Source organism: Acinonyx jubatus, chromosome B2 (assembly GCF_027475565.1).
Source record: "Acinonyx jubatus isolate Ajub_Pintada_27869175 chromosome B2, VMU_Ajub_asm_v1.0, whole genome shotgun sequence".
NCBI classification, from domain to species: domain Eukaryota; kingdom Metazoa; phylum Chordata; class Mammalia; order Carnivora; family Felidae; genus Acinonyx; species Acinonyx jubatus.
In genome coordinates, this window is record NC_069385.1 from 93,304,482 (window position 1) to 93,318,139 (window position 13,658).

The following is a 13,658-nucleotide window of genomic DNA, read 5'->3' on the forward strand; positions in this document are numbered from 1 at the left end:
CAGCCCTTAGGTGCTTATGTATTGAAAGAATGGATGAGTTTATTAATATTTTGTTCAAAATGTTTATTAGCTTGTTATGGAAAAAAGCAAAGAACTGGGAATCAGAATACTATTCTGTGCAGTCGCTGCATGCAACAGTTACTCTCACAACTTCCCTATGAGGGAAGTATTATTATTATTACCATTTTACAGATGAGGCAACAGGGCACAGCTTTGCCCAATGACAAATAGCAGATAACACAGCCAGGATTCACACTCTGACATTTTGGTTCCAGAAACAACACAATAAAGAAAAAGTTTTTTTTTTTTAATTGTTGAAAAATTTAAAAATGTACAGAAGTTAGATGGAATAGAATAATGAAATTCAAATATCCATCATCCAACTTTAATATTTATCAACTCATGGCCAATTTCTTTTCATCTACACTCCTTTTCCTGACTAGATTATTTTGAAAGTAATCCAAATAATCATTTTATTAATATTTCCATGTTTATCTCTAAAAAATAAATACTAATCCACATTCTGGTTGGAAATTTTGTACTATCCATTTTTGGCCTAGTGTCTGTGGGTGCTATTTAATTTTTTTCTGAAATAAAGTTTCCTCATCTGCAAAATGGATACACTATTTTTTCTCAGATTTTTTTTGAGTATTGATTAAAGCAATATATTCAAAACACTTCGTTCAACTACAAAACATTATATAAAGGTTGGGTTTTCAACTCCTATGTCATTACCCACATTGTGCTATTCACACACTTAAAGGCTCTACATCAAAGCCTAGGTTGGCTGAGTACAGACAAGCATGACCTGCTTTTTCCCAGCAATGTGGTTTCTCAAATAACATCATGCCTCATAAATACGCCAGAGTTCTTACAGAGAGTCAGCAGTTACATGGAATGTATCAGTCCTTACAAGACTGCAAAGCCTTAAGAGAAAACAATAAAGTATTACTTTTATATTATAATAAAGAAAAGCTGCTGAGCATCATAAATATTTACAAGAATCTATCACAACTTGCTTCCCAAATAAGAGTCTAAATGTATGTAACATTGTACAAGGATGAGAGACAGAACAAAATGAGAGGCACACCTTCATGGAGCCTCAATTGTATTCCATCATAAATAACATAAAACATTCTTTTAAATAATAATAATCATATCAACATACACTTTTAGAGTTCTTAATATGTGTCCAGTACCATTGTAAATGTTTTTAAATATTAGCTCATTTAACACTCACAACTCTATGAGGTAGATGCAATTATCTCCATCTGGCGGTTGGGGAAACAGAGGTACAATGAGGTTAAGAAATTTGTCAGTGTCAGAGAGCAAGTAGTGGGGAAGCCATCATTTAAATTCAGGTGTCTGCTTTAGAGCAGCTTCTGCTGCTGTGCTATTTCTCCTATCAAAAGAAAAAGGAGGACTCACTTCAGCAGCACCTATACTAAAATTGGAACTACACAGAAGATTAGCATGGGCCCTGTGCAAGGATCACACGCAAATTCATGAAGCATTCCGTATTTTTCTGGATTGATGCCAAGTTCAGGGTATTTGTGGTAGTCATGCTCCGCTGTTAAGTTAGAATATTTGGGTGAGAGGTCATATATCATGGTTTACTAAATAAATGACTTTGGGTAAATAAAAAAAAAAAAAAAGAAGACGAAGCAGAAGAAAGAGAAAGGAAAAAGGAACCAATAAAGCAATGGCTTTCAAACATTTAGGTATTCAAGTACTCCCTTTGCAATTCTTATTCATAAAAAATATTCAGGAAATCAACATACTGGTCAGTTGCTTCTAAGACACACTTGAAAATAAATTCATATTTACTAAAATAAAAAGAAATACAGGTGACCCTTGAACAAGATGAAGGTTAGGGGCACCAGGCTCCATGCAGTTGAAAATCTGTGTATTACTTTGGACTCCCCAAAACTTAACTATTAATAATCTGCTGTTTACTGGACACCTTACTGATAATATAACCAGATTAACACGTATTTTGTTTGGTCTGTATATGACATACTGTGTTCCTTTTTTAAAATATGTATTTTTTAATGTTTATTTTTTATTTTGGAGAGAGATAGAGAGACAGAGCGTGAACAGGGGAGCGACACGGAGAGAGGGAAACACAGAATCCAAAGCAGGCTCCAGGCTCTGAGCTGTCAGCACAGAGCCTGACATGGGGCTCAAACCCTCAAACCATGAGATCATGACCTGAGCTGAAGTTGGATGCTTAACTGACTGAGCCACCCAGGTGCCCAACATACTGTATTCTTAACAATAAAATAAGCTAGAGAAAATAAAATGTTATTGAAAAAATCATAAGGAAGAGAAAATACATTTACAGTACTATAAAAAATATGCATATAAGTGAGCCCATGCAGTTCAAACCTGTGTTGTTCAAGGGCCACCTGTATATTTACATGTACTTCATTCCAGATGATCTCATTTATCATGATCTTGGACGCACTGGATTATGGAATAGACTGCAGCAAAACTGAAACAAAATGGTAACTAAGGTGGCAAAATTTGAATTCATGGCAAGTGTGTTGTGTAGAGTTGGGCCTTCTGGGCACATTATTCTGCTGTCAGAAATGTGTGTAAGAAGTGTGAAATAAGCTGCTTAGGGACTGAGGCTTAGAAAACAAAAAACAGGGGCACCTGGGTTTCTCAGTCAATTAAGTGTCTGATTTCGGCTCAGGTCATGATCTCATGGTTTGTGAGTTCTAGCCCCACGTTGGGCTCTGTGCTGACAGCTCAGAGCCTGGAGCCTGTTTCAGATTCTTTGTCTTCCTCTCTCCACCCCTCCCCCCACTCCCACTCTGTCTCTCAAAATGAATAAATGTTAAAAAAATTAAAAAAAACCCAAAAGACAAAATCTAGGGATACATATCTGTAAACAGTGGATATTGGTCATGGGGTTTCTCAGGAGTTCTTATTTCCTGACACTAGGGATAACACCCTGAATAACAGTCCTTGTTCTCAAGTACCTCAGAGACTACTGGGCAAGACAGATCTGTAGATATTTTAGAGCAACGTGATATGGAGTTTGAGAGGGGTTTGCAAAGATAGTAAGTTTGTAGGGTAAGAAGTGTTCATGTTCTGTCTGGGAGAATAAGAAGTGGCTTATTTATGACTTTTAGAGAAAATGTGGAAGAAAGAGAAAGACTTTGAATCTTGCAGAAGGGTAAGAAGGGAAAAGCCTAACAGTGCCATTAGTCAATCGCACAGAGGAAAAAAAAAATTGCAGCTAAGGGATCTATGCCAATACATGCAGAACATGTGTCCATGTTGAATCTTTTGTCTCCACAGCTCAAACTCCCTTGACTTTTACACTTAAGAATTGGAGGTGGAGCTAGAATTGTGTTTGCTTCAAGAGCCTATCATGTTTGGGTTTGTCTTATGACGAAGTGATGTGGGGCTACCAAGACTGCCTGACATTGAGAGAGTATAATGTCATGTTTAGGAAATAACATATTTGGAATACAAATCACTAGAAAGTAGAGAAGTCTGCATATTAATCTCTGGGGTTTTGGGGTCTGGAGACCAGATTTAATTCTGGGCTCTATCTCTTGCCAACTGTGACATGTGGGTAATTAATTTAATTTCTTGATGCCTTTGTGTTTTCATTTGTAAAACTGGTGGCACCACCAACTTGGGGGGTGGTCATAAAGATTAAATTAGATCATGTATATATAGAACACATTCTGGCAACAAAGAACATCATGGAAAATAACTTGTTATGTGGGAAAAGTTACCACTGTTGGTTAGATTATGTGTGGGTTGAGAATGGCCAGCCAATGTTTTGAGGGAGGAATTATCCTCTAGTTTAGGTTCTTGGAATTCAGGTTAAATTCCAGGATGAGGGAGTACAAATGGAGGACAAGTGGAAGTCAAAAAAGCAGAGGTATCTATACTTCCTGATGGCAGTGGCAGTGGTGCCAGTAGCTATAGAAGTTCAAGCTTCATTGGGGAACACTTGGCCCCTTCAATACCAGGCATTCAGTGTAAACTTCAGTGGGCTGCAATAGTGTGCATGCTTTTGTGTGGGACAGTAGAGACCCCCTCAGTAAACCCCATTCTGGCTACTGCATTGGATGTCAAGGGCGACAGGAGACATCACTTCAGTAAGCTAGAACAGAAGAGTACAGCGAATACAATATTCAGAAGAACACATTCTTAATTTTTTTGGTGGCTCAGCTTTCCCCAGAGCATGCTAGGACAGAACCAGAAAAATCCTGATGCTTGATTACCATTGTGATTATTTTTTTCCCTTGGGCTGGTGTGTTCCGGGAAACATAGTTTCCACTTAAGTAATAGTGGAAGGGAAGGAAGTAAGAAGATTTCTCCGAATAATAGAAACGAACAAGAAAGTGGCAAATAATATTCAGTATAGGCAAGGGTAATGGTTAGCATCCAGTAATGAATAATACAAAGTATGATTTCAAGGTAAAGGATTCTGAGATATCAATTTGAATTCAAGGGTAGATTTTCAAGTAATCACTCAATGTGTTCATTTAATACAAGGCAAGTGAAATATTGGGAAGTTAGGGAAGTTATTATAATGAGAAAATAAAGCATAGTTTTCTTTTATTCAAAAAACCATGGTGTGTTTTTTTTTGGCAACATACTCAAGGAAGACAATAGAGCTAAAAATAAATAAAGGTCGGTGGGAGAAGGAAATGAAAATTAGAGAATGGAAACCTTCCACGTAGAAGCAGATTTGAAAGACTGGAGTCTAATGTGGAAAAGACCCAAAGACCCAGGAGATAGAATCAAAGTCTATTGCACAATAAAGGGTGTGGATGGGGAGAGTGCGGACTTGGTCATCAAATCCCTAAAATTCCAGCATTATTAGATAATCACTAAAGCTTCAAAAAATTTAATTTAGGACAAATAAAGGGAAAATCTATTTTAAAAAGTGAGTACTATACATATAAAATTTATCCTGAACAGGTTGAAAACTTAAATATCAAATTTAAAATTTAGAAGAGCATGAAAATCAATTTGTAATAAACTTTAGTGAACATTTAGGCAGCTTGGTGTTTTTCAAATCTTTCTATATTAACACACGGGGGACAATTAATATGGTCTCTATCTGTCTACAGACAGAATTGGGGTACTTGGTTGAATGGCATTGTTTCCATCTTTTGAGAAAATTCAAGTGGTTTGACACTTTACAGTCTCCTAAGTCAGTAGCTCAGTTAAGAATATAAACCCTGTTATCTGACTTCCATTTTAGGATGACTTAGGGAATAGCGCCTATAATTCATGAGAACACTATTGATATTTTGAATTATAATTGTTAACAATATTAACAACAAGAGATATATATTTTTTAGGTAAAATCACCATCTTATGTAAAGCACTTCATTCTTTGGCAAATCATAAGCCTCTTAGTCTGAGAGAAACTTGCTAAATAATTCTTAATATAATATTTTAGTCTGTGAATAAACTGAGGGCATCACATATAATTATTGCTCTGGTATGAACTTTACATAATAGTAACAAAGAACCTGAGCCTAATTAGTCTCTTCCAGTAAAAGTATTTGAGAAATTTTCCATTGCCCAATACCTTCCCATAATGGAAAATACACTGCATGGGAGGTATGTGTAAATATTTGATTCGTGTTTTACTGATTTCAGTGTCACAACCTATCAATCATTAACACTTCAAAAAACATATACCTGGTTGGTTGTTTCCAAAGTACATTCTTTCTCTGAAGGATTTTTAAACTCTTAGAGAGGTCCCTGGTGAACACCCAGTCTAATTTTTAATGTCATGGGTGGTGAAAATGAGACCAAGAATGCTTAAATGACTTTCACAGAGTCCTCTACCCAACCTTAGCTCCTCCTAAGACCCAGGTCTTTGGGATCCCAACTCGGGGTTCTTCTTAAGATACTAAGAAGTATCTGAAAGATGTATAGAAATACAACAACATTGTCATAGTTATAGAACCTAAAGTGAAGAAATTTAGAAAATTATAGGTGCTATCCTTTATTTCCAATGCTATTATAGTTGGTCACCTGATAAAATTAACTAATAGCCTCTATAGGAAGAAGTGTGAGAATATCAGTTTGGCATTTTACTACTCTAACATAAATAAAAGTTTCCAACCTACTGCCTAGTTTATGGTCAGCATGTAAAAGTGTTAGTTAAATCTTATTGGACAACAATGGGCTAGGGCCTGATCTTGTGGCAAAATAACTTTTTCTTCCCTTCTCTGCTTGATAAAAGGGCCTCTACATATCAATTTCCAAACCCCTATTCCCTGGCTAGTGCCAGAGCTAATGGCCCACCACCATACTTTCAGTTTCTTAGGGGCAGAGCCAATGTGGCATGACAGATTGGAGCCCAAGCTCTAAGGAGCTCCTGCCAGATGAGGAGGTTCCACTGAGTTTGTCGGGCAATGTGGCATATTCCAGGGGGCCACTGCTCACAGTGTCACTCTCTTCTGAGGCATAAACTAGTAACTGAGATCCAGATGGTGTTATTCGTGGGATGCTTTGGCTTAGTTCCTTAAATAAAATAACCGTGGAAACTTCTAGTTTAGATCTTGGCCTTAAGTTTATTATCTGCCAATACATAATTAGTTAACTTAAACAGAAATTAGTTGCAGTGAGGAAAACTTACCACGATTTTTCCCCCAGAGCCGATTCAGGAGAACAAAAATGTTTTAAACCATGTTTTTATTTTCCTCATGCAAGATGGTAATAACCTTACTGGGTTCCATGGTGATTATACAAAAATGTCTACATTATTTTCATATTTTATTTATATTGAAATGTAAATGAAAATATTATGATCTAGACATATTTGAGAAGTTGCATCAGGAGAAGACAACCAGGTGCTTTGGAAACAGGCTGAGTGGAGAGGCAGTGCAAGGTAGGGTTGAATGTGCTATCTTAATTTTCTCACATGGGAATGATAATAGTACGTAATTCATAGAGTTGTTTTGGACATTAAATATAGTAACATGTTGGTTAAAAATAAAAAGACAGAAAACAATATACAATGCAAACACTAACAAAACAATCAAAACAAAGCAAAAAAGCTGGGGTGGTTATATTAATAACAGGTAAAGTAGATGTTATGATAAAGCATATTATCAGGGACAAAGAAAGATATTCTATAATGATAAAGGGGTTAAATCATTAAGAAGATCTAACAATCCTTAATGTACATGAACCTAAAAACAGTTTTTACTAAAAAAAATTTCTTTTAATGTTTATTTTTGAGAGACAGAGAGACAGAGCATGAGAAGGAGGGGGGCAGAGAGAGAGGGAAACACAGAATCTGAAGCAAGCTCCAGGCTCTGAGCTGTCAGCACAGAGCTCGACGCAGGGCTCAAACCCACAAACCGTGAGATGACCTGAGCTGAAGTCCAAAGCTTAACCAACTAAGCCACCCAGGTGCCACTAAAAACGGAGTTTTTAAATACCTGACACAAAAACATTGATGGAACTGAAGTGAGAAATCTGTAAATTCACAATCCTAATTGGAGATTTCATTCCTCTGTCTTAGTAATTAATAGAACAAAATAGAAAATCAGTAAAGATATAGAAGATTTCACCAACACAGTCAACCAATTTGAACTATTCACTGTTTATGGGAAACTTTATGCAACAGCATCAGAATACATATTCTTTTCAAGTGCACATGTAACATTCACCAAGATAGACCATATTCTAGGCCATAACACGGATCTTGATTAGTTTAACTGGACTGAAATAGAATAATACAAATTATGTTCTCTGGCTATGAGGAAATTAAAATAGAACTCAGTAACAGAAATATGTGGAAAATCTTTAAATATTTAAAAATTAAGCAATATACTCTAAAGAAAGCAAATATCACAATTGAGTTAACGAAATAACGAAATTAAACGAAAATATAACATATCAAGATTTGTGGGTACACACCTATACCGTACTTGGTCAGAAAATTTTATCATTAAATTCTTATATTCAAAAAGAAGAAAGATGTCAAATCAATGATAGAAGCTTCAATATTTAAAAACTAAAATAAATAAATAAATAAATAAAGCAAATTAAGTACAAAGTAAGCCTAAGGAAATAATAAAAATAAGAGAAAGAATTAGTGAAATAGAGAGCAGAAAAATATAAAGAAAAAAATCAGTGGAATGTAACACTTATTTACAAAGGTCAATAAACTTATAATTCTATAGCCAGACTAACAGAGGGGAAAAAAAGCAAGAGAGAGAAAAGATTACTTACTAATATTAGGAATGAAATAAGAGACACTGTAACAGTTCCTTCAGCTGCTTTAAAAAGAATAATAAAGAAATATTATGAATAATTTTGTGACAATAAATTTGGAAAGTTAGATGAACTAGGCCAATTCTCTTGATGTAAGAAACTACCAAAGTTCGTGTAAGAAATCGAAAACTCAAACAGTTCTATATCTATTAAAAGTCATAGAAGTTACAGTGAAAAACTGTTCTATGAAGGAAACCCAGGCTCAGATGACTTCATTGGTGAATTGTACCAATTAATTGATTTGAAGGATGGAACAATACTAATTCTACACACACACAAGCTCTTCCAGAAGATAAAAACGGAGAGAACACAACTCATTTTATGAGCCCAAATTACTTCAATAATGACATTAAGAGAAAAGAAAACGAAATTCCAATATCCCTCATGAACATAGATGCAATACAAAAATCCTTGGCAAAGTATTAGAAAATTGAATTCAGTGATACATCATGACCAAATGAGTTTATCCCTGGAATTCAAGTTCAGCTTAAAATGTGATAATCAATCAATATGATACACCTTATCAACAGACTAAAAATCAGACGATCATTTTAATGGATCCATTGAATGCAATGAAATATATATTTCTCCGTATGTTGCTCTTTTCACTTAGCTTTGTGTTTTGATTTTTTACATTTTCAATCTATTTTAATTAATGAATACTTTTCCAGTGGTATTATCAAACCCATATAAAAAGGCAGCCCTCTGTCCCTTTTAAACTTTTTCACTTTTGTTTTTTGCTTCCTTGAAACAATAACTTTCAAATAGTTCAGCTATTTATTTTGGTATTTACTTTCGTGTTTGTAGATAACATACTTCTTAAGGTTTTTATTTTTTACTTTTAGACATTATCTATTGCTTTTGTTTTATTAAAAAATTTTTTTTATTCTGTATTTTTAAGAGAGAAACAGAAAGACAGAGTGCGATTGGGGGAGGAACAGAGAGAGAGGAAGACACAGAATCCGAAGCAGGATCCAGGCTCTGAGCTGTCAGCACAGAGCCCGACGGGGGGCTTGAACTCACGAACTGCGAGATCACAACATGAGCCGAAACTAGACACTTCACTGATTGAGTCACCCAAGCCTTTTCTAATAAGGAAGATGATCATTTTGTTTTCTGTCTCTTTCACACACACATACTTCTTAAAAATTGCAGTATTGTTTATTTTTAATTCAATCAATAATCTGTGTTTATATTTTTATGTGATTATGATTTACAGCTAAGCTACATAGCTATGCTCACACCTCTTGTTGAACTTCTTATATTTCTTGGAGTTGGTGTTGTTCAGTCAGTGCTTTGTTTCTGTTGCTTTCTAGGATTCAATCACTAATTCATCTCCAAATTCTACCTATGCACTTAAAAAAAATCTCTTCTGAATAGCCCATACATCATGTATTAATTTTTTCCAAGATGATACCCTTTCTTTTGTTCTTGATCCAATTTGGACTGGTTGCTTTCTAGGAATCTGAACAACTATAATCTTTGGATTTCTATTCACTATTATCCTAGATGTTTCTTCCCCCCTTTTCTCTCTTTTTCCTTGTTTTCCTTCTATTTCCCCTCTTCCCATTTGTCTTACATTAGATCTCCTGTTCACTGCTGTCCCTGCTGGTTTATCCATTTAAAAATTTGTAACTGTCGTTGTATAGATAGTTGGGGCAAAGCTGGAGATAAAAATATGGGTTCAATGCATCATGTAACTGGATCAAAGCTTTTAACTTTTCATAGATTTGGCTTGAAATACCTCAAAAAGTTGTTCCTTTGACTCATGCATAAAGATATTTAATCTTCCATAGAACATTCAGTAAATGAAGGTGAAGTCATGGGAGATTTAGGTATAAGCTAGTTTTTAGTTTTTCAAACAAATCTGAATTTTTGATTCTTTGATAAAGGAATGTAAGGTGTCCAGATCTCCTCTTTATATTTGGAGAGTCTTTTCTAAGTTTATTTATTTTTTCCTAGTACAACAAAAAAGTATTTAGGACATTGTGAAATAGCATAGTGAGATAGTAATGTTCTATATCTGCAAGGTGCCTTTTATTCTGAAGGTTTGCCAAGTACTTTACAACTTGAAGATGAGATTGTTTTGTTCCCAACTTAAAAGCACCTCATTCTGTGATGAAATATTGTTATGTACTGAAATATTATTATGTTATGAGGTACAGCTGTACGAAATAATATTTTAATGAAAGAAATACAACTTTGGGGTAGCAACAAGAATCAGACAACCTTTGCTGACAAAATTTTCAATGGTCACAGCTCACTAGGCTCTCAGTTTCTTGTACGATGGCATCTGAACTCTAGTTGGATCTCTTACCTTGAGTTAGGGATAAATACCATCCATCATTTAATTATCGATAATATGCCTTAAAGCATTATAATACCTGAAGTCAGCATATACAAACTAACTCTAAAAGGGAGTTCTATGAAGACTGCCCATAGGTTATAGGTATAAATAAATAATAAAAGTGTGGGACACGTGGGTGGCTCAGTTGGTTAAGTGTCTGACTTCCACTCAGGTCATGGTCTCACTGTTCGTGAGTTTGAGCCACATCAGGCTCTCTGCTGTCAGCACGAAGTCTGCTTCAGATCCTTTGTCTTCCTCTCTCTCTGCCCCTCTTCCACTTCTGGTCTATCTGTCTCCCTTAAAATAAATAAATATATATTAAAAAAAAGGTGGGGGAGAGGATGTGCCTGGGTGGCTCAGTTGATTAAGAATCCGACTTCGGCTCAGGTCATGATCTAATGGTTTGTGACTTCGAGTCCCGCACTGGGCTCTGTGCTGACAGCTCAGAGCCTGGAGCCTGCTTGGGCTTCTGTGTCTCTGTCTGTCTCTGCCCCTCCCCTGCTTGTGTGCTCTCTCTCTCTCAAAAGTAAATAAACATTAAAACATTTTAAAAAATAAGTAAAAAGTTTAGACATGAAAAGTATTATTTTATAATATTTAGAGTTTCCAAAGTAATACTAACCCTAAGAATAACAAGAATATTCATATATATGTCTCAATTTTTTAAAATCCCAAATGAGTCCTAAGAACATGGAGCCGCATAAGGTAGCAAAACCAGATATTCTATTTTGTAGACTACTATTTAAATTCTATAGTGGCACTGCTTACTTAGTAGTCAGACTTCTGGCAACCCCAAACCAAACCTGCAGCTGGGAACCTGCACATAAACATAGAAAACATCTGAGTGGTCACAATAGATGTCAAAAAAGCTAGCACTTTATTTGTGGTAGAGACATTCCAGCCCTCCATTTAGCAGATATTCCATTCCACAACTGTTTATAAAAAAGGAAAGGCTGCTATTGGTAGGCACACTGACAGCAGTCTACACTATTTTAGAAAGATCTCCAAAAATGAACAAACAAGTCTGTTTTGCTAACTAATATTAAGCAGAGAAATGATTCTTGTTGGACATCACTTTCTCCAACCATGTTGGAATTTTCTTGCATCAAATAAAATCCCTGACCCACATCAATTTGAAATCAGTATTAGCTGAAAAGCTCAAGGTTATGTTAGAAATGCATCAGAACTCTTAGGTATAGGAAGTAAGATGGGTTATGCTTTACACTGTTTAGGGTGATTTCATTCATGCATTCAAGAAATATTTTACTGGGTGCATACTCTAAGTGCTAGATACTGCTCTAGTGAGAAAAATACATTAGTGAACAAATGAGACAAAATCCCTGACCTTGTGGAACTTATGTTCTACCAGAAGGAGACAGATGACAAACATAATACATTCATGACTGATAAAGTGTGTCAGAAGCTGTTAAGTATTATGGAAAAAAAATAAAGCAGGGTAGAGGGTGATAGGGAGGCTGGAGCCATGGAGGGCGATTGCCGTTTTAATTAGGGTGGCCAAGGTAAGCCTTACTGAAATGGTGTGATTTGCACAAAGACTGGAGGAGGTGAGGGCTGCAGAGAAGGCCGGTGGGAGTGTGCTTGGTGTATTCCAGAAACAGTAAAAAAGCCAGTTTGCTGGGCAGAGTGAGGGGGAGGAAATCTAGTCAGTGAGATGAGAAGGGGAGTGCCCATTGTGTGCATTTTTAGACCATCTTTAGAACTCTTGCTTTTACTTGGAGAGAGATGAGGGAGCCATGGTGGGTTTTGAGATAATATGACATGCTTTAGGAAAAATCCTTATGGCTGCTGTGTGAAGAATAGATAGTAGGGGAGCTTAGGGTAGAGAGAAGAACATGGTAGGCAGACAGCTGCAATAATTCAGGTGAGAGTTTATACAACTGCCACATACATTAAGTATTTTATTAAAACATAATTGCCTACATCTATCCTTATATTAAAGGTAATCACACATGTTCTTAATTCTTATATGAAGCATGACATAATATGAGTGTTTGTGATGCACAAAGTGCTTTTCCAGAGAAGCTACCTACACCCAGGGTTTGCTTTAGCTCAAGTGTTTTGGATGGAGTGACTCTGTCCACTCCCTTCCTCTAGCCTGTTCTGAGTTGACTGGAGAGGGAATTGGCCTAAGGGCAGCCATCCATAGCCTGCTAGTTCTCCAGAAGTGGGCCTGGGACAAAAGGCTCTCTCACTTTTGAGCTCATTCAACCAGATCCTTCTCAGGATTTTGGCTGAGAATGATGCAAAGAAAACTAGTTGACAACATAAAGAGAAAGGGACCCAGGAGCAGGTGGGTTAACAGTGGAATGGTAGAGTAAAGACTACTTGTGAAGTCCTGTTCCTCAGACCCACAGAGAAGATTAGGAATTGCAAAGACCTTATAGTTTCTGGCCCTATGAGGTTGATTCTAGATGGTTCTTGCCTTTTTTGAGGGGTTCCCACATGTTTGAACTTTTATTACCATCCCTCCTCATCTTACACTGTTTCAGGTAAATTGAAAAACAAAATCTCTATTTCTTACAAATGAATGAGTCTAACAAATTATAACCACTTATGTAGTAACAGTCTTCTGCATTCATGGTCATCTTTAAATCATTTTAGGCTATCAAATCTTGAAAAAGATGTTCACGTTCTATATCCTTAGATGTAGTGGTGAAGAACACAGGCTTAGGAGCCAGAATGCCTGAATTCCAAGGCCAGCTCCTTCCCTTACCACCTATGTGATTTTGGGCAAGCGATTTAACCAGCCTTCCTCAGTTTCTATGTCTATAAAAAAGAGATAACAATATCTCTTGGAGTTGTTGAGACAATTAACTGTGTGAATATGGAAACCTCAGACAATACCTGGTATGTAGAAAAGACTCTGTAGACATCATGTCCTGATGATTAAATAAACCATTACACCTAGGTGATAAAAAAGTACTCCAGGTGACTGCTATCGTGGGTGAGTTAACTGGTATTTGCCAAGACAGTGGTATTGACTATTACTTAGATGTTTTCAAATAGACAGTCT

At 36.2% G+C, this 13,658-nt stretch overlaps 1 non-coding gene across 1 annotated transcript; it reads left to right on the forward strand.

The window, feature by feature from the left end:
- Positions 1-1,420: 1,420 nt before the first annotated feature.
- On the forward strand, positions 1,421-1,525 carry LOC113598943 (U6 spliceosomal RNA). The gene has a single exon (XR_003419709.1). It is a non-coding gene; the product is annotated as a U6 spliceosomal RNA (small nuclear RNA).
- Positions 1,526-13,658: the final 12,133 nt, after the last annotated feature.